This window comes from Ciconia boyciana, chromosome 4 (genome assembly GCF_034638445.1).
Source record: "Ciconia boyciana chromosome 4, ASM3463844v1, whole genome shotgun sequence".
In the NCBI taxonomy this organism is placed as follows: Eukaryota; Metazoa; Chordata; class Aves; order Ciconiiformes; family Ciconiidae; genus Ciconia; species Ciconia boyciana.
In genome coordinates, this window is record NC_132937.1 from 92,886,563 (window position 1) to 92,910,284 (window position 23,722).

A 23,722-nucleotide genomic window follows, 5' to 3' on the forward strand; every position below is an offset into this window, starting at 1 on the left:
TTTAGTTTGGGACTGAAAAGATATCCTAGCACTTCATTCTCCCAAATAACAAAGATCATTAGCTTTAATTTTATTTTCTTCCCTCATCAACAGCTACAGCTACCATCCTCGCTATATTTAGTTGCCTTTATCTTCTCTCATAAAAGGCACATCAAGATGGAGAAAGGCCTCTCTCAATCTCAGACATTTTTAGAGCAGGACTGCGCTATTGTGCCTTGCTTATAATCCTCAAATCTATTTCTTGCAGCACTGTTAATGGAACAGCATCCTATTTGTATGAGGGCAGTTTTCAACAAAAGCAGGATCTACCCTCTGGGATTCATATGCTCTCGCTTTAATTAAAAAGAAATCCCATTAAAACTTGCCACTGCCGCAAGTGAATCAAATTAATTAAAAAAAAAAAATAAATCAGAAGACTGTTTTCAAGAGGCAACAATTGCAGCTTAAATCTGTACACTTTTAATAGTATAAATTAAAACTTACAACTTGGAATTATTTTCCTTAGGTCTGAGGAAATCCACTGAATTGGTGTAACAGTGAGTAACACTGTGCCCACTAAATCTGCCCCAGGGAAGGGAATGCTGCTTATTTTTAGGTCCAGTTCACTCAAAAATGCACACATGCTAATGACGGTCATAAAAATTTTACTTCAGTTGCAGAAACTGTTTAAATATTTACTTCCTTTAAAAAAAAAAAAGAACAAATCCAAAAGCAGAATAAAATTGCTCTACTTACAAATGAAATCACATTTGGGACATCTTTGTTTTAAAGCTTTCAATAACTGAGGCAGGATGTGTTTGCTTTCAATTTCCTACTATTAAGGAATATCGGTTTGACCCACCGTCGCAGATGAACTTTGCAAGGGTGTGCAATTGAACTAGGTGAATGATGGCAGAAGATTAGACACAAATTAAGTTCCCGCTGGTTCTTCTGATTGCTTGGTCCTTCACCTGTGACTGAAGAGCCAAAGAGATTGCAGAGAGAGGGAGAACAAAAGGATAGATGGCCAGGCTCTGCTTTGGCAGCTCTGTGCGACTGCACGGCTGGTAGTTGCAATAGACTAGGGAAGGACAGCATTGCACTAGCAATAAAACAACAGTTTTAAAAGAGCATCCGATGGTCAGGTCAGGGTGTAAACCTCTGCACTCGCTGGGGCAGGTGCGTGAGCCATTTGGGTAAGTGAGAGCAAGAAGTCCGCCCAGGGCCGGGGCGAAATGGAGAACCCAGACACGTCCCTGGGGAGGAAGGCTCACTTCCCGCTTGGCCCACACCACCCCAGCCCCAGCGGCCATCAGGGGTGTGGGAGAAGGTTTGCAGGGTTCCCACCAGAGCACAACCCAGCGTTAGGTCACAACGGGCTGGGAAGAGGCTTTCTTTTGGGTCCGAGGGCAAACTCGGACTGACGTGGCACATCTGCACAGGGCTTCGACCCGTCAGCCACTGGTTCCTTGCTCGTTCCTCCAGCTGCGATCCTGGCTGTGCCACGACAGTCGCAGCCTTGGTGCAGGACAAGATATTAACTTAATTGAGCAATGCCTTGACAGCCGTATCTTCAGTGCAGAACACGATATTAACTTAATTAAGCAATAAATTACAAAAACATGAAAGCTCTGACAGTGGTCCAAGCTCTGTTGCGTTATCAAGCAGCTGAGTAAGCTCCCCCCCTAACTTTTATCATGGAGGAGAGAGGACATAGCAGGGGTGGGGGCTGTGGGAGTAACCTCTTTCTTTGCATTACTGGAATTGGATGTTTGGAGTGGGAAGAGGCTGTTTGCACCGCAGCAGAGATGACAACCTCTGTTTGTGGTTTCTGAGCTGGCTCCAGACTTTTCCAAATCAAATGTCAACTCTCATTTACATTTCCACATCGCCCTTGAAACTCTTACACACCATGACCATGGCTTCATCACTCCTTGCTCTGCTCAGATAGCCAAAGTATTGCCAACCAGCCCTATTTCCAAACTCTGTTGGCCTCTTCCAGTGAGGAAAAAGCCACCATGGGAGCACTTGCATTGGCATAACCCAACCATCCCTTTTCCAGCTCTTAGGTTTCCTCCCAGACACCCCTCTGCGGATGGTGGTCTATGTTCAGTTATCTGTCGTGGCCATTTCATGCTCAGCTATACCTCCCATACATGACCTTTGTGCTAGACTTCCATGCAGGCAGAGCAGATGATTTCCAGGGTGAACCTAAGAATCACAAATCCCATCCTTAAAAAGGTGAGTACGCACAAGGGGATTAAAAAACCCCACACCATGCTGTATATATGTGGGGAGTGATTTGGTAACACAGTGGAAGAAAAAAGCCAAATAGGAATCATAGAATCATAGAATTGTTTAGGTTGGAAAAGACCTTTAAGGTTATCGAGTCCAACCATTAATCTAACACTGCCAAGTCCACCACTAAACCATCTCCCTAAGCACCACGTCTACACAGCTTTTAAGTACCTCCAGGGATGGTGACTCCACCACTTCCCTGGGCAGCCTGGTCCAATGCTTCACAACCCTTTCAGTGAAGAAATTTTTCCTAATATCCAGTCTAAACCTCCCCTGGCGCAACTTGAGGCCACTTCCTCTTGTCCTATGGCTTGTTACTTGGGAGAAGAGACCGACCCCCACCTCTCTACGGCCTCCTTTCAGGTAGCTGTAGAGAGCGATAAGGTCTCCCCTCAGCCTCCTCTTCTCCAGGCTAAACAACCGCAGTTCCCTCAGCCGCTCCCCATCAGCCTTGTGCTCCAGACCCTTCACCAGCTTCGTTGCCCTTCTCTGGACACGCTCCAGCACTGCCAGCACAGGACAGGGTGCTACCTCCAGTTTTTGTCTTGGCTAAGTATAAAGTGCTCTTCAGATTAGCCAGAGGCCTGAAGGACTCCAAACTTTATGACAGCTTCTTCTGAAAGTTTGGTCAGCTGTCCGTATCTTCGGATGGAAATCTCCTTTTCACCTCTCTCTTCCAAAATGTATGCAAATGACTGTTCCTTAACACATCACTGAAAATAAGCAAATGCTGGCAATAAGCCTTGGTACCAACCCACTGTGGAAAGCGGCAGACCTCTCACTATGCCTCTCCCACTCCTGTCCGTGCACTCTGAAACTTCCCACATTTTAGGAAAGCTCCCACCCACTTGGAAAAAAAATATCATAAAATGCGGACTGCCCACTCTCACCTTCCTGGTTTTGCATCGTTATTCCTGAACATATTCATGGTCAAAACTTGACCACGACACCGGCACATATAGTGTTTGCTAGAATCCCTCTAGAGCTCTGCTCTTGGTGTGAAACAGACTCGCACTTGCCTCGCTTACGGGGTAAACAGCATAAAAACCAGAATTCTGGCAGGACAGTGGTTTTCCACGTGTACTATCACTGTTGCAGCAGCATTCATGACAAAATAGGACAGTTATGTTAGATCTGCTCTTGTCAGTGCCTCCCTGACAGGGCTGCTCATTGAGTTTGGGTGGTGAAGCTGGATGCTGGCCAGGGTCACAGCAGCACAACTGATGGCAAAATTTGACCTGAAGAATCTTTATTATAAATGGCAAAGGATCCTGTCTCCTCCGTAAGACCCAGAGAGTCCTTGAAGGGCAAAGAGAAATACTTGTGAACTTGCAAAAGTTTGACAGAGCACAGCAAGGATTCCTGTTGGTTCTCAGAGCACTGTCTCCGTTTATGGCAGGCCATGGCTCTTTCCTTTCTGACCTTGCATAAAGGCAGCATTAGAGAGGGAGAGAGGAAAGCAGAGGGGCTGTTCATGTTTGCCAGAAGGCAGAGAGTCCTATGAACAGTGAAAGAAACATGTTATTATCACTCATTAATGGATTAGGAGACATACATGATCGTTTTTGTAGAGAATGTGGATTATGGACCATCTGTTGATCTGTTTCACCCTGGGCAGCACGTGTGAGCATTTCTCATAGGCATAAGGCTGGACAAAGTGCTCAGGCTGCATTCTTTGACTGCCTTGCTCCCCACAGAGACGCAGCTCATCTGGGGTGTGTGACATTCCCTCCCATCCTGTGCGAGTCACTTTTCATTGCTATTAGCTATCCCTTGACTGCTTGAAATGACAAAAGGTGCTTGGGGAAGAAGGTGTGAGCTTCAGTCCCAAGGATTAAAACTTAGCCAGTGTTGGACCTGAGGGATAAGCTTTAAATGTGCACAGAAGAGTAAGGAAGCACAACTTCAGTCAAGATTTTATCTTCTGCCTTCTGCAGATGAAGAACCAACAATTGCAAAGCACGTTTTGAGAACAGCTGGCTGTTAACAACTCATTGCTCTCTTTCAAAACATTGACTTGAGCCAGAGAGCATTTCTGTCCTGCTAATGCCTTTCTGTTAGACGTTCTTTTTCCTTCTGTCACCCAGTTGTTCAAGTCTACCCCTACACTGATATTTCAGCGATGTTCTAGTTTTAAGCAGCGTGTACAGGTGAGTTAATTCAGACCCAAATACCTCAGGCAGCTTGCCAAAGTCATGCTAATTAGTTGGCTGAGCAAGGAGTATGTTAGCTTTAGAGCAGCACTTACAGACTTAAGTTGTACCAACAACAAAAATGCTGCCACGTGAAGCTGGAGGTATACATGGTAAGAAATCAATGTGTAAAAACGAGCAACAGAAGATAATTCCCTAATCAGAAAGACTCCAAGTTAACAGTGACTGGACCAAATCAAGGTTTTATTACAAATGGATTCTGACCAAGATACTGTTTACCAACTGAACTAGGGAGAATAATTTGAAATTCAAGTGAACACAAACTCAGATCTGATTTCAAGGAGAATTTCCACATGGAAAAAATGTGAAGAACTGCTGGCAAGTAATGAATGTATCAAGGGCTAGTAAGATTCCGAGCTGGAAAAGGTATGCATGACAATGGTGAAACTTCCAAAACACAGAGGATTAAATCTAATTGGATTTGAAGTTGCTGATAAAAAGCCTTAAGTTTCAAGGCAAATAAAACCGTATTTGAGTAGAATCCTCTCCATCACTGCATTATTTCCCTAACCGAGATAACCACCGAAGCTACAACATTTATGAGACCTTACTGGTTCAAACTTGTGTTGTGCACTGCTGTACCGCTGGGATTTTCCATCACTTTTGTGCAGTGCTGTCCCACATATTTTCCATTTAGCTTCTGTTGGCAGATGTCAACCTTTAAGATTTTTTTTCCCCTACACATTCAATACTGTCCCAGTTACGCATCACTAGGGAAATCTCAAAAATTTTCTAGCAAGTTGTCTTAATTGACTAAAAAATAGTAAGGGTCATATGACATGACATTTCCTCCTGGCTTTGGATTCTTCCTATAAACTTGATCAGCCTTATTTTCTGATCTAGAGCACCAACAGATTGATCAAAAGCAGCAGCGGAGTGGCCCTAATCAGATTTTAGACCAGGCTGCCTCTCTCTCTCTCCCCCCACCTCTAATTTCAGCTTCTTATCTTAAACCAGTCATGCCATCTGTAGGGGAATGGCAATTAAATCCAAATCTACCTGAAATGGACAGAAAACTTTTTGCTGGCTTGACTGCTCCTGCACAGCCTCCACTGCCTGCCAAGACTGCTGGCAACCCTTCCAGAGTAGGACATACCATGGGCACAGTTTGTTAGGCAACTTTTTCTTTAGTATGAAACAGTCTTTAAAGAATATGTGAAATGGGTATTCAGTCAAGGAAGCTATAAATGCTGCTAACCAAATGTTTGGCATACACATCCCTTTCCAATTACATGAGTGTTCTGAAGACCCAGCAAAGTGGTGCACCATGCACACATGCTTTCAAATCAAGATGCTCATCTGCACCTCTCCAATTAAAAAAAATCAGTCGGTCTCAACAGCAGGCACACAAGAAAAACAGCTCTATGAAAAGAGATGCATCGACATGGAGACCCCTTTACGAATCTGCTTCATGTGGTCAGCTTTATGAAGATGATGAATTGATGCAGAAATATCATGTTTTGGAAGGAGCCAGATGCCACTGACATTTTGGGACAGTTAGCCTCTAACAAGGAAATTAAGGGGAAACTTACTTTGAAATTAAGTAACCCTGTACCCCCCTCCGGCAGAACCCCTTGCAAATTACCCTGGCTAAATCTTCTCTGAGTCTGATTCAGCCTCAAAATCCCCATGCTTCAGTACTTAGTATATTTTAGTCGACCTATTGGTACATGCAAATAAGGTAACTAAAACACACCAATTTGAGAATATAACATATCTAAAAGACTAACTTTTGTTTGTTGTTACTTGCATACATTCATATTTTTGCAGGATATAGGTGATGTTCTACAACTTCTATACTAAAACTGATGCCTTGAACTAAATGTGCCATATTCCTTTATAATCCTCTTCAACAGATCAAAGCATCTGGTAGAAAACAGACATGCTTTAGAAAAGCTGTAAGAACTAAGTACAAGGTCTTGTTAAGTCATTGTTATCCACGTGCCTCTAGAGAGGCCACTGCAGATTTGAAAGCTTCCCCTACCACAGCTCCACTGAAATGGGATAAAGCCGTGAACTCCCATTCTGCTTCAGTTACCACCACATACGACGACTGAGCCACGGTTCAAGCTAACAAATCGAAGGGGCTTTGGATCAGACCACGCTACCCATTTATATCATCCTTGCACCCCTCATGGTAAGCAAAATACCAGTGAGCAGGCAGGTGACGACTGCCCCATGAGTCAGTGCAGCTGTGGCACACCATATTCTCACTACCTCCCCACCCATGTCAACTGGGGTTGCATGATTCAAGCTAGCAATTAAGAGTACAAAACAATTATTCTTCCTGACATCATCCCAGCCTCAGACCGTGAGAGCTTCCTTTCGCCCTGCCTCTGCCTCGCTGTTTCCTCCAGCCACTTCCCAGGCTTCATCTTATGACAGTTTCAGGGTGGAGTAACACAAGTCCAGAACCACCAAAAATGCTACCTGTTTGAAACTATTAATATTTGTTCCACCTGCGACCAAGGAATACCAAGTTCTAGCAATGCAAAAGTCTGGATAAGCAATAAGCAATGCCTGATCCTGCCCTGCTGCAATGGAAAAAAGGCTGGTGACAGCTTCTAACTTCTCTGACCAGCTAGTCCTGCAGGGGGGATACAGTTATGACTTCTAAAAGTATGCCCAGAAACAGTGAGTTAACTAGGAGGCTGAAATTAAGAACCTACCACACATTTTACAACCTTCTGCTCTTCATCCATGGCAGAGGAGCTGACTTGCTACCTAAAGTCAAACCAAGACTTGTAGAAACTTCAACCTGTCAACCACAACCATTAAAAAATGTTTTAGGTTTGAATTTTACTGGAACTAGTATGCGAAGAGACACAATGATCTTGTGCTTTGCTGGGACTTGGCAGCCCTATGGAGTCTGTTGGTAGCAATGCTGTCTACTGAGCAACAAGCTGTATCCACTTTCTTTATTCTCTATTTTGTCTACTTAAGATTTTGGGACAGAAACTGTATCTTATAACAGGTTCATATAATTACTTAAATCCAATTTCCAAACTTAATTAGGGATGCAACAATGAACTATTAATAATATTCAGAGCAGCATTAATCTATCCCTGCTATTTCACTTGAGTAGTAACAGGAACTAGACCATCAGGGAAATAAATTAAAGACAATTTGAGTTTTGAGAGAAATGTCAGAACGAGAGCACGGGATCTGCATTCCTGCAACAGCTTGTGTCTGTGGGAAATCCCACGGGTACCAAGGAAAACAGGAAAAGGTGGGATGGTGGGCCTACTCACAGTCTGATAAAGTAAAATAAAGGCACAGCACATCACAGGATTCAGACCCTGCTGCTGAGCATGTGCTTCAATAAAAGTAACTTCAACACAAACTAAAAAAGGCTAGTGTCAAACCTGAGTTTAGGCATCTTGCCTGATAAATACAGAAATGGAATATACCTCACACCGTTACCACCCTTAAAGAGCTTTTTCCCCTTCCCTCGATGGGAGTCAGGCTGGACCAGGAATGAACTTCTTGCACCAGGCGTCAGACGCCAACGATGCTTTACTTGGTTAAGAAGCCCCTAATAAAAAGCCAAAATGCTAAATATGTAATTGCTGCTGACTGACAAAACCAAGTTGTAGTCATACTCCTCAGAAAAAACACAAGACTCTACTCTGTGTGGCGTCAGTGTTTTGCCAGAGCAAACTCAGTTATCTGCTGGAATAATTATCAAACTGCTTCGTAAAGAGCACCATAAAAAAGATTTCATTCTCAGTGAACTATAAAACTAGCCAGAGGAATCTCAGAATCTTCAGAAGGGCATATCTTTTGTGGAAATTAACTGAATTGACTATGCTTTAAATTAAAAACAAGCAAAGAACTAATTTTTCAATTCTGAATGGAATTGCTGAAACTTTTAGAGTTTCAGCAATTCCAGTTGTATCTTTAAAAGTTTTCACTAAAATCACACGATAATATCCTGAGGAAAACTAAAGCCTTGCTACTTTTTTCCCTCTCAACAATATCAGTTTACAGCTCAACAACACAAGGGTGGAGGAGGAAATTCCTTTATTCTCACCTTCCAAAAAAAAAAGAGTTCCTTTTCAACAAGCTTTAGTACAATGAGTTTGTCATCAATTGTTTGCAGGAAACATCTCACATTTTTTCCTTCTATGCAATGAGTTTGATCCCAGCAGGTTGACTTAATTTTATGAAGGAAAAAAAAAGACATATACATATGAAAGGCAAAGGAGAGGCAAAAGCCACAGTCACGTAAGAAATCAGAAACCACACCGACCTCAGTAAAAGTACCCACACAATGCTCACAGAAGATCCAGGCAATGTATAAACACAAGACCAGAGCAATTTGGATTTAAAAATGAGAAAAGGCATATGTGACTTCGCCAAATAACATTAACAAAATAAGCAAGTAGCAAGAGCTTACTCCATTCTGACAGAGTGCCAAATTTACCACCGCAAAGAAGAAGAAAATAACAGCACATGGGCAGCATTCCCACTATGAGCCTGGACTAACAGGGATTCCTAAATATCTTTTTAATTTTCATTGTTAAAAGGTGCTGTGAATAAATTATTTGGCTTGCAGCAACAATACTGCAACATGTAAGAGCAAGCATTTAAGAACAAAAATTAAATCTTTACTCTTACTAATTTCCTTTAAGAGGTTTTCTCTAGTGAAAAGCTATTTCTGATGCAGCTTCCTGATGCTGCTTCTCGTGGTGACTTCCACTGATGGCAAAAAAGTCAGCTGCTGCTCTTGCTTGGAAAGATCTGCTCTTTCTTTGAAATAATCAACAGTAATGCAGTAACTCACAGCTGTTTCAGAGAAAGTAACACTCTAGAAAGAAACAGAAAGGCATGAATGAATTGTGCTTTTTGGCTGTTTGCATTAATCCCTGCAGAAGCTTGTGTGAGGTGAGATCCTGAGGCTTTCCTCCCCAAAGCCAGGGCACTGCTCCTGGTCTACCCTTTGTCAGGGGAAGCAGCACTGTGGGAAGAGACCAGCAGTAAGGTCAAGCCTTCAAGGTCTCCTCCTGGCTCCATGTTCTGGATGAGTGTTATGCATGCCATATGTACAGATCTGAGGTTGAAAATGCAGATACAGGACGTATCAGCAAAGTGAAAAGACTTGCCTGGTAATTACATTCTAGGAAGGCTTTTGTAAAGGTAGGCAATATCTCAGAAGCAAAAATGTAATTCAGTCAAGATGGTCTAAGGTACAACACGAATAATTCTGTGGTGCATCAGACTGAAGGACTGTCATGGTGACAAGGGTCAAAATCTTTTTCTCTGCTGCACCACCGGATCTGTATTAACTCTCCAACAGCAGGGCAGTTACTGACATTTGCTGGTGCACAGCTGGCAGCAGAATTTGGTTCAGCTGATAACCTTCTCGTGGGTTCTCCTACTGCTCCTGTCACATACCACATTACTTTGTAAACACACAGCTTACGTGAGCAAGAAACCTCCAGTATCAACTGAACAGTCAGAGTGCTTCCCTGAACAACATGAATCAACCTTCGTCTCAACCTCACACAAATCGGACAGTGACTACAGCTGGGAAGGTTTTAGGATATGTACACTTTACTCTTGTTTAGGCCCTTGACACCCAGTGCCAGCAACCATTTCAAAGAGGAGCACATAAACCACTGAAAGAAGACATGCTTTGAGGCGGCTGCAAGACAAGAGATAGGTTAAATGTGGAGGGAGGGGACAGCTTGCCCTGCAGAACATTAGACCAGGGATGCTGCCATTCGGGAAGGAAAGGGGAGGCAGTGCAAAGGCAACCCAGAATGGAAAATACAGTAGTGCAAGAGCTACTTGCTCCTGCTGAGCAAGGACGCGAGCCAACGCCATTGCCCTGGGCAAGCTGACACCCTGGTCAGTCCCCTGAGCAGCGTCGCCTGTGCCAGGGGAATTATGTTACGCCATCTCCACACCTCCTTCCCATCACAGACTTCAGGAGAAGTAGGACCCTGCCCTGCATCTCCAAGGACAATTATGTTTTGTTGTTATCTTTGTAACAGCCAAACCAAAGAAACTCTGGCAACACTGTCACAGACTGCAGGAAATACTGAGAGAGACTAATAACATACTTCTCTGTTCATCTGTGTTTGTTAGCAGAGAGGAAAATCATAGGGTCTTCTCCTGCCAAACAATACCCATTGGCATTACTGAAAGCTTGGGCCTTGGGTTTGAACAATTTGGTGGTTTGGAGGAGGGGTGGCTTTTATTAGAGCTTTTCAGAGAAGGGTATGAACCTCAGTGTTTGAACAAGAACAACAAAGGCTCCAGAGAAGTCATTCTCTCAGACTCTTCTGATCTTTACAATACACTCTAAATCTAAATGTTTTTGTTAGTTTTTAACTTTTCAGCCCAGGAAATGTTCTGAAACTTTAAAGATTTAAAAAAAAAAATTACAGTTAACAAGCCAAAACTTGTTATCAGTGAAGCTGCTCTTTAATTAAATAAGAGAGGACTTTATTCATTCCTTAGGGCTTCTTGTAAGCTGAAGAAGAGAAGAATTTGTTTTTAGTCTCCTTATGAGGCTTTTTTTCTGTGGAGAAATTTACATCATCTATGGCAAGCTCCATATCAAGCCCACATAGTCCAAGTAAATCTGAATTTACTAAAAAAGTAAACTTTGAATACTGTTCTACAGTATGAATTATTACTGTTTGCTGTTTTGCAGCTCACTGATGTCCAGCTACAGAAAATACACACTAAATCTGTTTCACCAACCCAAAGCTAACCGTATTGCGCAGCATCTAGTCCCAAACATGCAACAGAGCAGTAGAGGCCTGTTTCCATACTGCCCAGCTACTTAAAATGCTCAAGGTCCTGACTAGGAGGAGACTGAGAAATTTTGTCAGCATGACCCTCCGCAATGGATTTCCTCTGATGCTGGAGCCCACCGCCACATTCTAGAGGAATGAAACCGTCAAGTCACTACAAAATCCTGGCATCATGCCTAGCCAAGTGAAGTCCTCTTACCATGAAAGTGGGTCACCTTTTCTTCTTTAAAAAATTCATGTATCCTATTTCAAACTCACATTTGCCACAATAAGAACTGCAAGCCCTGCAGTATCTCCTGTTCTATCTCTCCCCCACCCTTCTGTCTCACAAGGAAATTAAAGTATTCATTAGATCCACCAGCTAGAAAAAAGATGTACATGGCATGATGCATTTCCCAACGCAGCTGCACTCTGGCAGACGGCCGATGCCAGTGGGATGTTGGGCAAAGCACACACGTACACACAGGCCTTTCAACTATGGAGGCAGTCCCCATGCATAAAATACAGCCATCCCACTGTGCGTTGCTCTTACACTCCTACTAAACTCACAGGTCCTCACCACCTAAGAGCGCGTAGCCAAAGAGCTGGCAGAGTACCCGCACAGGTAACTTGGCATTTTGGGGTTCAGATGCTCACTGCGCACTCCCCCAGTCTGGACCAGCAGCTACACCTGTGCCTGGAGGACACAAACCCTCTAAGAGAAGGTGTGAGCAGAGACCTCCGGTCTGATATTTCATGTTTTTTCTGCAGAGGTGTAAGTGTCTGCAATGAGTAAAGCACTGAAGAATCAACCCCTCCCATGAAACTGAGAGGATCGCACAACCTGAGCCCAACAACGCTGCCGTCCTCCAGAGACCATGCACCGTAGCGTGAGTGCTGTCCATGTGTCACAAGGCTAACGTGAGGGCAAAAGCGGCACGTGTTACATTGGTAGAAGTGCTTTAGTCTTTAATTATCTCAGATTCTTTGCATCTGCAGATGAATACTTCTGGCTGATGCAACTTGGCCATGGCTTTAAATGCCATCTGGCTCTCGACTTAATGAACACTGGCACAAATAACCTCCTCTCACTCTCCTTCTTCCACACTCACCATTATTCTTAATAGAAACTGAGTTGTTGATGTGACAAGACATTTTTACATTTTTTTTTTGTTTTTTGACTGTGGGTTGCTTACCAGTGCCTAACATGATGACATACCCACTGTAACATCTGCACCTGCAGGATCCCAGTTTTATTTTCCATTCTGCAGAAACATGTCCCACAGGCATGGGAAGAGGAATCCTTAAAAAATATCATGCACATGTTCCTCTGCCCGCACAGACCTACATCCCAGGCAGATGGCAATCAGTTGGCCATATCCTCTCAGGCTGTCTTGGAAAGTCCCTTTTTTGACAGTTCACACTGCCTCAGAACAGAGGGTGTTGGCTTGATTTCCCTTCAAAAACTTGTGATAATCCAGAGTCTTGGAGCATGCAAGAGAACAGTCCTATCATCCTTTTCTTCCAGAAAGAAAACAGGTTTCCAGTGGGAGATGGTTTAATACAAACCCTATCCAGCTCGTCACAGAGAAGTCACATCCTTTACCCAGGCCAGCAGGATACACTGACTTGCCAGAGTCAACAAGAACAGTAGGCAAGACGTGCCCGAGAGCTGAACTTCTGGGTTTCCCACACATCCCACAAGAAGCAGAGAAGAACAAAGAAATTTTTCTGTCGAATAGTTGCTACTATACAGATGAAAGCCCTGAATTATGGAGAGGCCTGGGGAATGAATGAGAGTCAGAATAAGCTAAAAACATTTTACTCAGAGCAGAAGGCATCTGATGACATCTGACAAAAAGACATGAGCAAGAAACCCCGCTACAAGAAACAGTAATTCTATCACAGGCTCTTCTTTTCAGCACAGCTAATTCTGAAAGACTGGTTTACATACCAGTCAATCCCAATTTGGCTCAATCACCAAACACTGATTAGGATCCAACCATGACGTTGGCCACCATCATACCTTCACTCAGCTCCAAGAAATCAGCAAAACCTCTGTGGAATAAAGTGCCACTCAAAGATAAATTCTGGGAAGTCCTGCTTGTGTGCTAAAAGTTTCACAAACCGGCTCCACGACTCTCTAAATATGCCAGTAACTGTTGTCAGCTTTCTACTGACAACTCCAAATGTGAATTTTTTTCCCCAAGACTGATCCTCCTAGAAATTCCAAAATTCCCTGAGCTCCCCATTGCTATCTCTGAATTAATTAGATGGAAAAATATTTTCAAGAAGTTTAAGGGCTTAAAACATATCCTGCTCAAAAATGTCGACTAATTAAAAGGTATTTTTAGTTTAGAGTAAGAGCTATTCCCTAGAAATCTTTGTCAATATACATTATGATCTGCTGTACCATGCTATCTCTGTTCTCCTTAGCCAAGTTGACAAATGCATTTTATACACCACAATGAGCATAAATCCGGGCTTTACAGATATATCACCCCAGAAAGCCAAACACGCAACTGGATAGGGATGTTGAGTGCCCATCAAAAACGTCGTTAAAAGCTCTCACTTTCAGAAAGCAAATGGGCACTTCTTCAGTCTATGCTGGCTTCTCTTTTAAAGCATTTCAGCTGGAACAACCCAAATTCAAAAAAACTCCCCAAAAGTCTGGCTGCTGCTCTGCTTCCTCAGAGCTGCTGTTCACCACGGATTCAGAGAGGACTCACACGGGCTCAAGAATCAGAGAGGAAGAACAAGCTTGCATTGGCAGGAAGATATGTGAAGGAAGCTAATATGTCTCTGTCTGACATTTCTAAATTAAACAAAGCCACGAATTGAACCAGGAGAGTATAAGTGAAAGTACAAACTACAGGCAGCCCAAAGATAGTGATGGGAAGCATCACGGAGACTGGGAGCATCAAATGGATGCAGGACAGGCTCAGGCTCCTATCAGATGAAACAACGGCAGCTAAAGCCAGCACAGGTTCTTCTATGCAACTCTTTAGATCTGACTAAATGACCAGAACAGTTGAGTTTTTTGATTAAGCCAATTTCAGTATATTAAGTACATCCAATGCTTTCACAACAGAAAAATATAGAATTGCCATAAATAGTTTGAAAATATTGAAAATATGCAGAGAAAGGGAAAAAACTTAAAGGAATTGGACCACAACTTCAACTGAATTTTTCTTTTTGATGATCACAACCAGCAGCAGGAGCAAGGAGCAACGGAGGGCTGGATTGGTCTCACTGCTTTGCCGAGCTCAGTCAAGCCACGTCAGAACAACGCTGCTGGGAACTTGCCCCAGTGTGTCCCTGTCCCAGCCACGGGCTGTGAACAGTTGAAACAATACGGCGTCGAGACCTGAATGCATTTGAACTTTTGTCTTTGCACTTCCTCCTTGCACACCTGGTCCTCCAGCCCTTCCTTGAGACTTTGGCTAGCCACAGTCCTCCACTCCTTGGTGAGATCAAGCTGTGCCAGGAAAACGTGTCTTGAAAACACAGGGGCAGCTGGAACATCAAACCATGGCACAAATCACAACAGCCTCTTCACCTTGCATGTACTTTAACTGTTTTAAAATCAGGTTAAGTGATTCTTTGGGTTTACTGATAGTGGTTCCCATACCAACATGTGGGTTCTCAAGAGCATCACAGGCAAAAACCTTTTCTTGTGCTCACTCTTGGGGCAGGGTAGCAGCTAATGGGGAACTCTAAAATTGGAAATAAAATGACCTATTTATGAGGAAAGTTGATGGAATAAAGATTTGAGATTGGCTTCACATTGTCTTTCTCACAAAGCTACAGGAGCACTGTGATAAATTCCTAATAGAACAAAACTAGAGAGGCAAAAGGTTTGTACAAAACCTGCTGGTTAAACCTCACCTGCTTTAACAAAAATAATCTTTTCTTCTTTACTTGTGACAAAACTTCAACCTTTATTAACAGATTTATACTGATTAATTAGTTTGACAGTGGGGTTTGGTGCAGGATGCTAATATGGGTAGCCATTTTAGCTGGTTCCTATTTCTGGTCTAATGTCTTCCTGAAGCCTGCCCAAGAAGAGTTATTAAGAAAAAAGGAAAATTCTTAAAAGTCAAGTTTTTTCAAAGATGGATGGATCTGGGTTGTGTATTAGCAATCCTATTAGGGAATTGTTCTCAAATGGCACTACTAAACTTGCCTCACATTCAACAAGATACAGAAATAGGGCACTCCAAGCATATATACAGATGGAGCTGTATTTTTCCCTGGAGTACTGGGGAAAAAATGGCTGTTACAAAGCTCAACTCAAACAATGCTGGTGCCACTGCCCCAAATAATGAGGCACGAGATGTCCACTTGAATTCTTGGATTTACCTTATAAAACATAACAGCTGTGAGGTCAAAAAATAACAGTTGTGATGTCAAATATCAGTCGCTGAGAAGAACTGTTAGGAAGGAAGCTACATATGTCCTCATGTGCATTTGCATTTGCACCCAGGCCCAGTCAACAGAATTGTCAAACTTACTAAGTCACTCAGTGATTGTGGCAGTGGTGTTTGTGGTTTTGGTGGGGGTTTTTTTGTTCTGTTTAAGTCAGTACAATCCTAATGTGTCACCAGTTTAAATTATCAAGGCAGGATAAAATTGATGTGATTGATGCAATTATCAAGGCAGGAGATAGTTTTTCTCACTACTTTAGTAAACTGGTAAACTTCAGCTGCTAGAAAGGGAAAAAATGACACAGATATAAGCCACCTTTTACTGGTAGTACTATACCCGCTACACCCTTAAAAAGTCTTCCTGGTTCATGCATACATTATACAAACAGATGTTATACAAAGCAATATAAAAACACGTAGAAAAAAGCTGGTAAAACATGGATAACCCTTCCCTTCCAACGTACACACAATGATGCGAATTTAGCAATTTACACAGAAAGTTTTCTGCTCTTTTTCCTTTTTAACACCGAGAAAATGGGAGAAGAGGGAAATTACAATGCCCAGAGCCACAAAAGACATCAGTGGAATAAATAGATTCTGGACAAAAAATCCAGATCTTTGAAAGCATCCTTTTCCCCTGGATCATGATTCATCTCTTTAGTCAATTAGATGAAGCTGGAAAGAAAATTCTAAAATGAACAGGACACGCTTTCGTGATTCAGTAGCACATACCAAAGCTTTCCCAAGCGCTTATGCAAGACTTTTAAAGTAATATTCCTACCCCTTCTGAAGACGTATGTATGTTTTGAAGGGAATTTGCTCTATCTTAAATGCATTATTGTTTTTCTCTGTTATTAATAAGGGATTAAATAAATCATTCTCTCTGCTAAACAGTACCTAGGGAAAATTCTCACTTTTGCAGTATATTGCATGAAAGTATCATAGCAAGTGATATAACACTTGAGTCTTGTTACTCCTACGTATTTTTACCACATTTCTGAAGAATTACTCTAAAGGCACAGTTCTGCTTTCTCCTGTAAACCCAGTATCTTACTGTTGCCAAGTAAACAAAAAGTAAAACTCTGAACTTTCATTAATTAGAAACTTAAGTCACAGAATCTCTTTTTGGAATTAAGGACAGCACGATTTAGAACTGTAATGGATTACTGAAGATTGTTCATCACCAAAAATAAGCCCATAATTTGTATTGCTAACACAGAATTTTAATATGAAAAATGTATCCTCTTTTTTGTTCATTTTGGCATAACACCAGAACCCAGTATTGTGAATATGATTATTTGGGAGATAAGAAAAGGAATGACAACATCTAGATTTCTGTAGTACATAATTTTGAACAGTAGTTACAATATGATTTTTTAATAAACTAGGATGAGTCTTCCAATAGCAGCTGAAATTAAAGTTTCAGCACATTGTGCTTGGGTGAAGATTGTAAAACAGCCCTGAAGATCTTCCAATGTAGAGAAGAAAAAGGAAGAAACAAGAGTTCCATTTTACAGCTGGGAAACTTCTGCACTAAGGATTGACACTTGTTTTTCAGGAAGGAGTGAGACAACTTTGTGGTCTCCTAAAGCTACTGTGTGCAATGCAACTTTTTAAAAGCTTTGTATACATTTCAGTACTGATTTACCATGATGCTCACTTGATCACAGAACACAGTATTGGAAGGGCCCTGAGATGCCATCTTAGTCAATATCTAGCTTCTTGCAGTCAACCATGATGGCGTCGATGACAGGTTACCATTAGGCTATTTTAAAAAATCTTCCCAATCTGAGATATATTAGATGACTGACTCTCTGGAAGCACCTTCCACGTTTCTTGGACCACAGAGGTAGTTCACATTACCAACTCAAACTGAACATCGCATGTTTAGATGGCTGAGATGAAAACCAACTCTAATTGACCTACACCAGGATAGAGGAAGACTGTAAGTTTGCTTCCTCATTGAACACTAAACCGCAGCATCATTCTCCCCCTCCATCAAGCTGTACTGTGAAGTATATTCTTAGCAGCAGAAGAATCCCAGATAGGCGAGTTCACAGAGTATGGACTTTGCTTAACTGCATTTGTCTTGCCACAAGTAATTAGTAGGTATCCCTTACAAGAATGAAACAGACTGATGTGGAATACTAATTTACCAGGGCAATGCAACCCAAAGTCTTAAAACTATTTAAGCAGAAATAACTTAAAATTTTGGAGATGCAGAAGAAAAAGAGTACCATTTTGGCATATGGCTCAAAAAGAATTACATAAATTATAGATATAACTGCATTTGCTGGCATTCATTCAGTGCTGCTGTTATATTTCATAATTAAACTTAATTTTATAAAGCTATACTCTAGTGGTCTAGGTCAGCAGTCAGTTAAAGCACAACCCTTTATAGGACAAACGCAATACTTAGGTAAGTGAGCATCATCATAAATAAGCAGGCCAACTTTTTTTGCTCACATCATTTGAATGCCAAGACTACCATACCAACTTCAATGGACTTGCTCCTAGTGGGTAGGAGTATCGGAAAGGATTTTTCCTCAATGAATTCTGAGTCCAGAATTTTGCTAGGGTCTGTTCATTAACTTTTGGCATTGAAACAAACACAAAGAATCAGCCTAGAAATGGGAAGGAAGCAATGAAAAGTTGTATCAAAGTAACACAGAATTTAAGATGGACTTTAGGCAGCCAAACAACAAGGCATAGGTGAGAACCAAGATGGGCCCCTTCACCAGACTGCCAGGAGAGACAGCCCCCAAAGCTTTTTTTTTTTTTTTTTTTTGGGGGGGGGGAGGGGGGAGAGAGAATTTTGGCAGCTTGAACAAACATATTTACCCCAGAACCACAAATGAACTAACTGCCAGTCAAGTGAAGTCAGAACTGCCTGAGATTCAGTACTGCAGCACGTCGACAAGAGAAAAATCACGCTGTGAATGGTAATAATAGGGACAGTTCTAGATGTTGCATTATGTAGCTCTTCATGTCTTGCTATAAATGCAGTATCAATAGCACTTGCTAAATCAGCAGGTGTTTCCAGCAGCAAAAGTGAGTTTTGCAGTTTAGACAAGACAAATCAGGCATGAATTAACTGATCCCACGATCAAAGTATACCTCAAACTGCTCAGGATTCTGCTGGGTATACTTCTCATGCTGTAAGCCATACAATCCTGTATTCTTCAGCTAGCCAAAACTCTGGCTGAAGTCAAGAGGCGTTTTGAGTAATTTAAAAGGACTGGGAAGTTATGCACACATCCCTTAGTACAGAAGCTGCACATCCACAGAGAAGGAAAATCACCATCAGCTGCCACAAAAGCTACTTCTTATTGGCACTATTATAAGACATCTATAAATATGGCTTAATTTACCTAAGAGCTCACCTGGGACCTGTACTCTTTGAACAGGTGCTTGAAAACTTAACGCGAAAAACAGCGTATCAGTTATCTAAAGTCAATATCTGTATGTAACATTTTAAATTTGTGCAAACTTACTTTGGCAGAGGCTATCGAAGGGCAGCAAATGGACTGGCATTCAGATATAAAATGAAGATAAACTGAATAAAAAACACTCAGTACTGACCGGTCAGAAATACTTACAAGGAGTACACCTAAATGAACACAATTTCAGCTATAACTTCATCCTCTGCTGTGTGCAGGTACATAAAAGCTATGATCTAAAAATATATGATGTAACTTGCACTTCTTAGGAAAAAGAAGTCATGTACTACCACACTACCACACTACCACAGATACTGATGTATATATACCTTCCTCGGGTTCCTGAGGCTGGTGAGACCAGAAAATGTAATTGTGAAAGTGAAATAAACCCCCGTCAGATACGCAAAACCTCTGCAAAACACTTACACAGCATGAATACAAAATGACATACCAGAGCCATGAGACAATGCTAGAATCAGAGGATATCATTACAACGTCGAACTGTTAATCACAGCTCAAAATAAAACAACATGTTTATTTCATTGGTAAAATCACAACTGCAGGATCTGCTCTACCTCTTCTAACATTAGGCTGGTACTTATTGCCCTAATGTGCATCTTCTGGGAGCTGATAGGCAATTCATCTTAAGATAAAAACCAAACTTCAGTATGATGACTGCTCTTTATGGCTAATGATTAATGTTATCAGAAACTCAAACACTGATGTCCGCAGCAGCTGCCTGCCTGCCCACCTCAGTAATAATTTCAATAACTTTTTAGGAAGAGACACCAACGTTTGAGAAGTTTACACTGCAGTGGTCCTAAGCAGAAGCCAAATAAAAAGAAATAACATTTTTAAAACTCATGCTTCCCTGCTACTGAGGGGATCTAAAAATAGAAAGACTTGGAACAAAGATACAGGAGATTTTCGGTTCAAAAAGGGGAGTCCAGGAAAAATTGAGATGGCATGAAAAAAACATGCTGATTAAAAAATAATTACGTCACGGGTTTCTCTGGATCTCACCGAACCCCTCCACGCCGCCACCCCGGCCCTCGCCCCTCCCGGCCGCCTCCAGCCCGGCCGGACCCGCGCACCGCGGCGGCCCCCAGGGAGGGCGGCACAGACCCCCCCCGGACCCCCAAACCGCAGCCCGGGCGGGGGCAGAGCCGCCCCTCCGCCCGCGGACATGGCGGGGCTGCGGGCACAGACCCGGCTTTCGCTACCCGGCCCCCCCGCCCCGTCCCGCACCCCCGGCAGTCCGCGGCCCCCGCACCCCCGAGTCGTGAGCCGTGGTCCCCCCACCTCCCGCCCCAGGGTTACGGGCACGCGTGGGGGGTCCCGCGGGCGCGGGGCGGTGGCGGGCACACCTCGCGGGGTGGGCGAGGGCAATCGCAAGTCGTGTCCCCCCCCGTCCCCGCATCGCCCCTTACCTCCTTGCTTCTTCCCTTCCCCTCCCCGCATTTTCATCCTCCCTTCCCCTCCTCACCTCTCCCTCCCCGCGTTTCCATCTTCCCTCCTCGCCTTTCCCCGGCCCCTCCTTGCATCTCGACCGCCTCCCCCTGCCTCCCCCGACCCGCTTTGCTTCCCGCCTCCCCCCCGGTATTTCCACCTTGTGTCCCCCCCTCCCCGGCCCGCAGCCCGCCGAGGGCCAGACAACTTGCCGGAGCCGCAGCCAGCGCCGCCTCCCTTCCCTCCGCACCCGGAGCCGCGCTCACACAGACAGACAGACAGACAGAAGGACGCACGGACACACGCGCACCCCCGCGCACGGAGGTACCTCTCCAAAGCGCGCCCGCTCCTCCGGCGCGCAGCGTGCGCCGCCAGCTCCGCGCGCAGCCCCGGCACGTCGGGTCCCCCTTCCTCCTCCTCCGCCTCCGCCTCCGCCTCCTCCTCCCCGTCCCTCCCCGCCCGCCCCCTTCGCCGACGCCACGAAGAGGGGGGCAAAGCCGCCGCCCGCCCCGTCCCGCCCCGCGCGGTCCCGTCCCGTCCCGCGGGACGATGCGCCCCGCGCGGGGGCTGCGCGCATCCCCCCGGCCCCGCCGCGGTCGGGTTACCCGGCCGGCTGCGAGCCCTCTCCTGTTACGGGTGCCCGCGCCGGGCGGGAGGGGAGGGAGCCGAGCCCCGGGGAGGGCCGAGCCCCGGCGGGAAGCAGCGCGGCCCCGCGGCCCGCCTCCCGGGGACGAGCGAAGCCGGAGCTCCCCGCCGCTGGCAGCAGCGGGGGTTTCCTGAGCCGTGGGTTTCGGGGTGGTTTTGCTGCTGGCTGTTTTGGGGTTTTTTTTCTTTTCTTTTTCGGTTTACTGGTGTGGTTTGGCTTTTTTTTTTTTTTAATATATGCAGCGGAGCCGACTTCCATGGGCTTCTTCAGTGTCCCCTTGAACCCAAATGCACTTGCAGCGTTCACAGTAGGCTCTGGCAAGGATTTGCGTTGGTCTGCCACCCCGCCTGTGAAGAACCTCTGCCTTTTATTTTTTGTTTCAAAATGAAGTTAATTATCCCCTCAGCTTCAGTGATGGAGATGGAGGAACAGCTCCTAACCCTCTCTTCCACCCTCTCATGGGTGCGCAGACCTCCACTGTAATCCTTTTACATAATTCCTTCTCTTGGCTGAAGAGTTGCAGGTTGCTCATGGGGGCCTCTGTCTGTACATCGTCCTGCACCTCTTATCTTCGATGCCCTCTTGAACATCATCCTGATCTAATAGATCCTTTTTGAGGTGAAGAAATACACGATATTTAAGATGTGAGCATACAGTGGCGCAGTGATGTTTTTCTCTTAAAAATATTTTATGAGGAATTTTTGAGCACAGAGCTGATGTTTCTGTGGAGCTGCCTGTCATAACGCTGAGGTTTTACTCCAGCAATGGCCAGCTCAGAGCCCACCATTTTACAAGATTGTTTCTCCACGTGCATCATTTCACATTTACCTGTGCTGAATTTCTTATATTGCCCAGTCAGCCTCATAATGTCCCTGTGTAGTTCTTCACAGTCTTTCTTCTTATTACTGACTTGAGTAAATCAATACCACTGATGAACTTTGCTATTTCACTCCATTCCCAGGTGAGATATGAGTACACTGAACAGTGCACGTCCCAGCACTGACCCTTAGAGAGCCCCATACCATCCAGCACCTCCCTCCATTGTGACAACTTGTCATTTATTCCTGTACTTTGCATTTTATCTTCTAAGCAATTACTGAGCCATACCAGGGCTTTCCCTCTTGTAGCTATCGCTGCTTAGTCCCTTAAAAGCCTTTGTCAAGAGCCTTTTAGAAATCCAGTCAGATATGGAAATTAGATCACCCTTATCCACATTTTTGTTGACCCTTTCAAGAGACCTCCAAGAGGTTTGTTTAAGGCAGGACTTTACAGAAGCAATGTTGACTCTTCTCAGATAGATTGCATTAATTCAGGTGTCCTTTAGTTCTAACCCAATTAGCATCTCTATATTTGCACAGTACAGGCGCCGAGGTTTGCAAACCTCTAGTTCTCCAGAGTCTGCATTGAAGTTTAGTGTCATGTTTGCCACCCTCCACTCTTCAGGTGCCAATGTTTTAAGTGGGAGGTTACATGCTGCTGTTGATAATTCAGCTGCTGCATCCTCAGGGGAGAACTCAAGGACACAGGTGCTCACATACAGGCACATTGCTACCTGAATGCTGTGATAGTCAAAAAGGCTTATAATAAAAGCTAATGGTATAAGGACATAGATGCATACATACATAACTGCAGACCTGTAGGCCGGTGCTAATGTAAGTAAGAAGTTATCTTACTAATTAACTATATGTGGCCATGACCCTCTTTGCAAATGTACGTGTCTGAAAGCACAGAAGAGTGTGGTACAGACAAAATCCCACCAAGGTCTTTGGCCCAGGGAACTGTTTGCCATTCTCCTTATCTGCAGCCATCTGGTTTCTCTCTTTTGTACTTTGCTGTAAATTCTCTGGATCAAGGATGGCCTTTTTTAATGCATATTTTTTACTTGCCACTAGCATCTGGCATGGGAAGGAGGAAGGGATATCAGCTCTGAGCAGGGGTATTTCAGTTGCACCACCCAGCAATGTTCCCAGGAATGCCTGCAATTCAGATACCTGCCCAAAGACAGGACTCCTGCCCTTTGTCCCTCTAGGATACGGTGCAGCCATGCAGGCCATGTGCTAGAACCGCAGTACACCTCTGTTCAGCCTATTTGCAGGGAGCAGGCAGGGAGAAAGAAAAACTGCACCTCCAACACCTGACTGAAGCAACTGTGCACAGACGTGCATCACTGCTCACACCCACCAGCCTGCCCCACGGGTGTAAGAGTCCGTACTCCCACAGATAGGTATGCCATCCAAATGGCAATGTGGGGCTGCGGAGGAGAGAGAGAGAGGAAGAGGAGCATGGGGGTTGCATCCCTCTTGGATGTTTCTCAGATCTGACCATGTTTGTTGGGTTTTTAGAAACTTCAGATGCTAGAAACAGAATAAGCCAGTTATCATGAGGAAGGGAGGGAGGAAAATAAATTAGTCTTTTTTAGTTGCAGAAAACATCAGAACCATGCAGAAAGGTCCCCTTAGGCCTCAGAAACATAATTAAAATAAGCATAGTCCAGTCTCGTGCTTTTTGAAGGCCTCAAGTTTTG

General features: G+C 44.0%; 1 protein-coding gene across 4 annotated transcripts in view; it reads right to left on the reverse strand.

Annotated features, from left to right (window-relative positions):
* The window catches only part of PALM2AKAP2 (PALM2 and AKAP2 fusion), a 277,857-nt gene that overhangs the window by 81,363 nt on the left and 172,772 nt on the right, over positions 1 to 23,722 (reverse strand). Inside the window, exon 1 of one of the 4 annotated variants that reach the window (XM_072860629.1) lies at positions 20,881 to 20,968. The exons of the other annotated variants lie outside the window; for them this stretch is intronic. The gene's annotated coding sequence lies outside the window, so the exon portion shown is untranslated. Of the gene's footprint in view, positions 1 to 20,880; positions 20,969 to 23,722 lie in introns of those variants that run through there. 4 annotated transcript variants of the gene reach the window in all.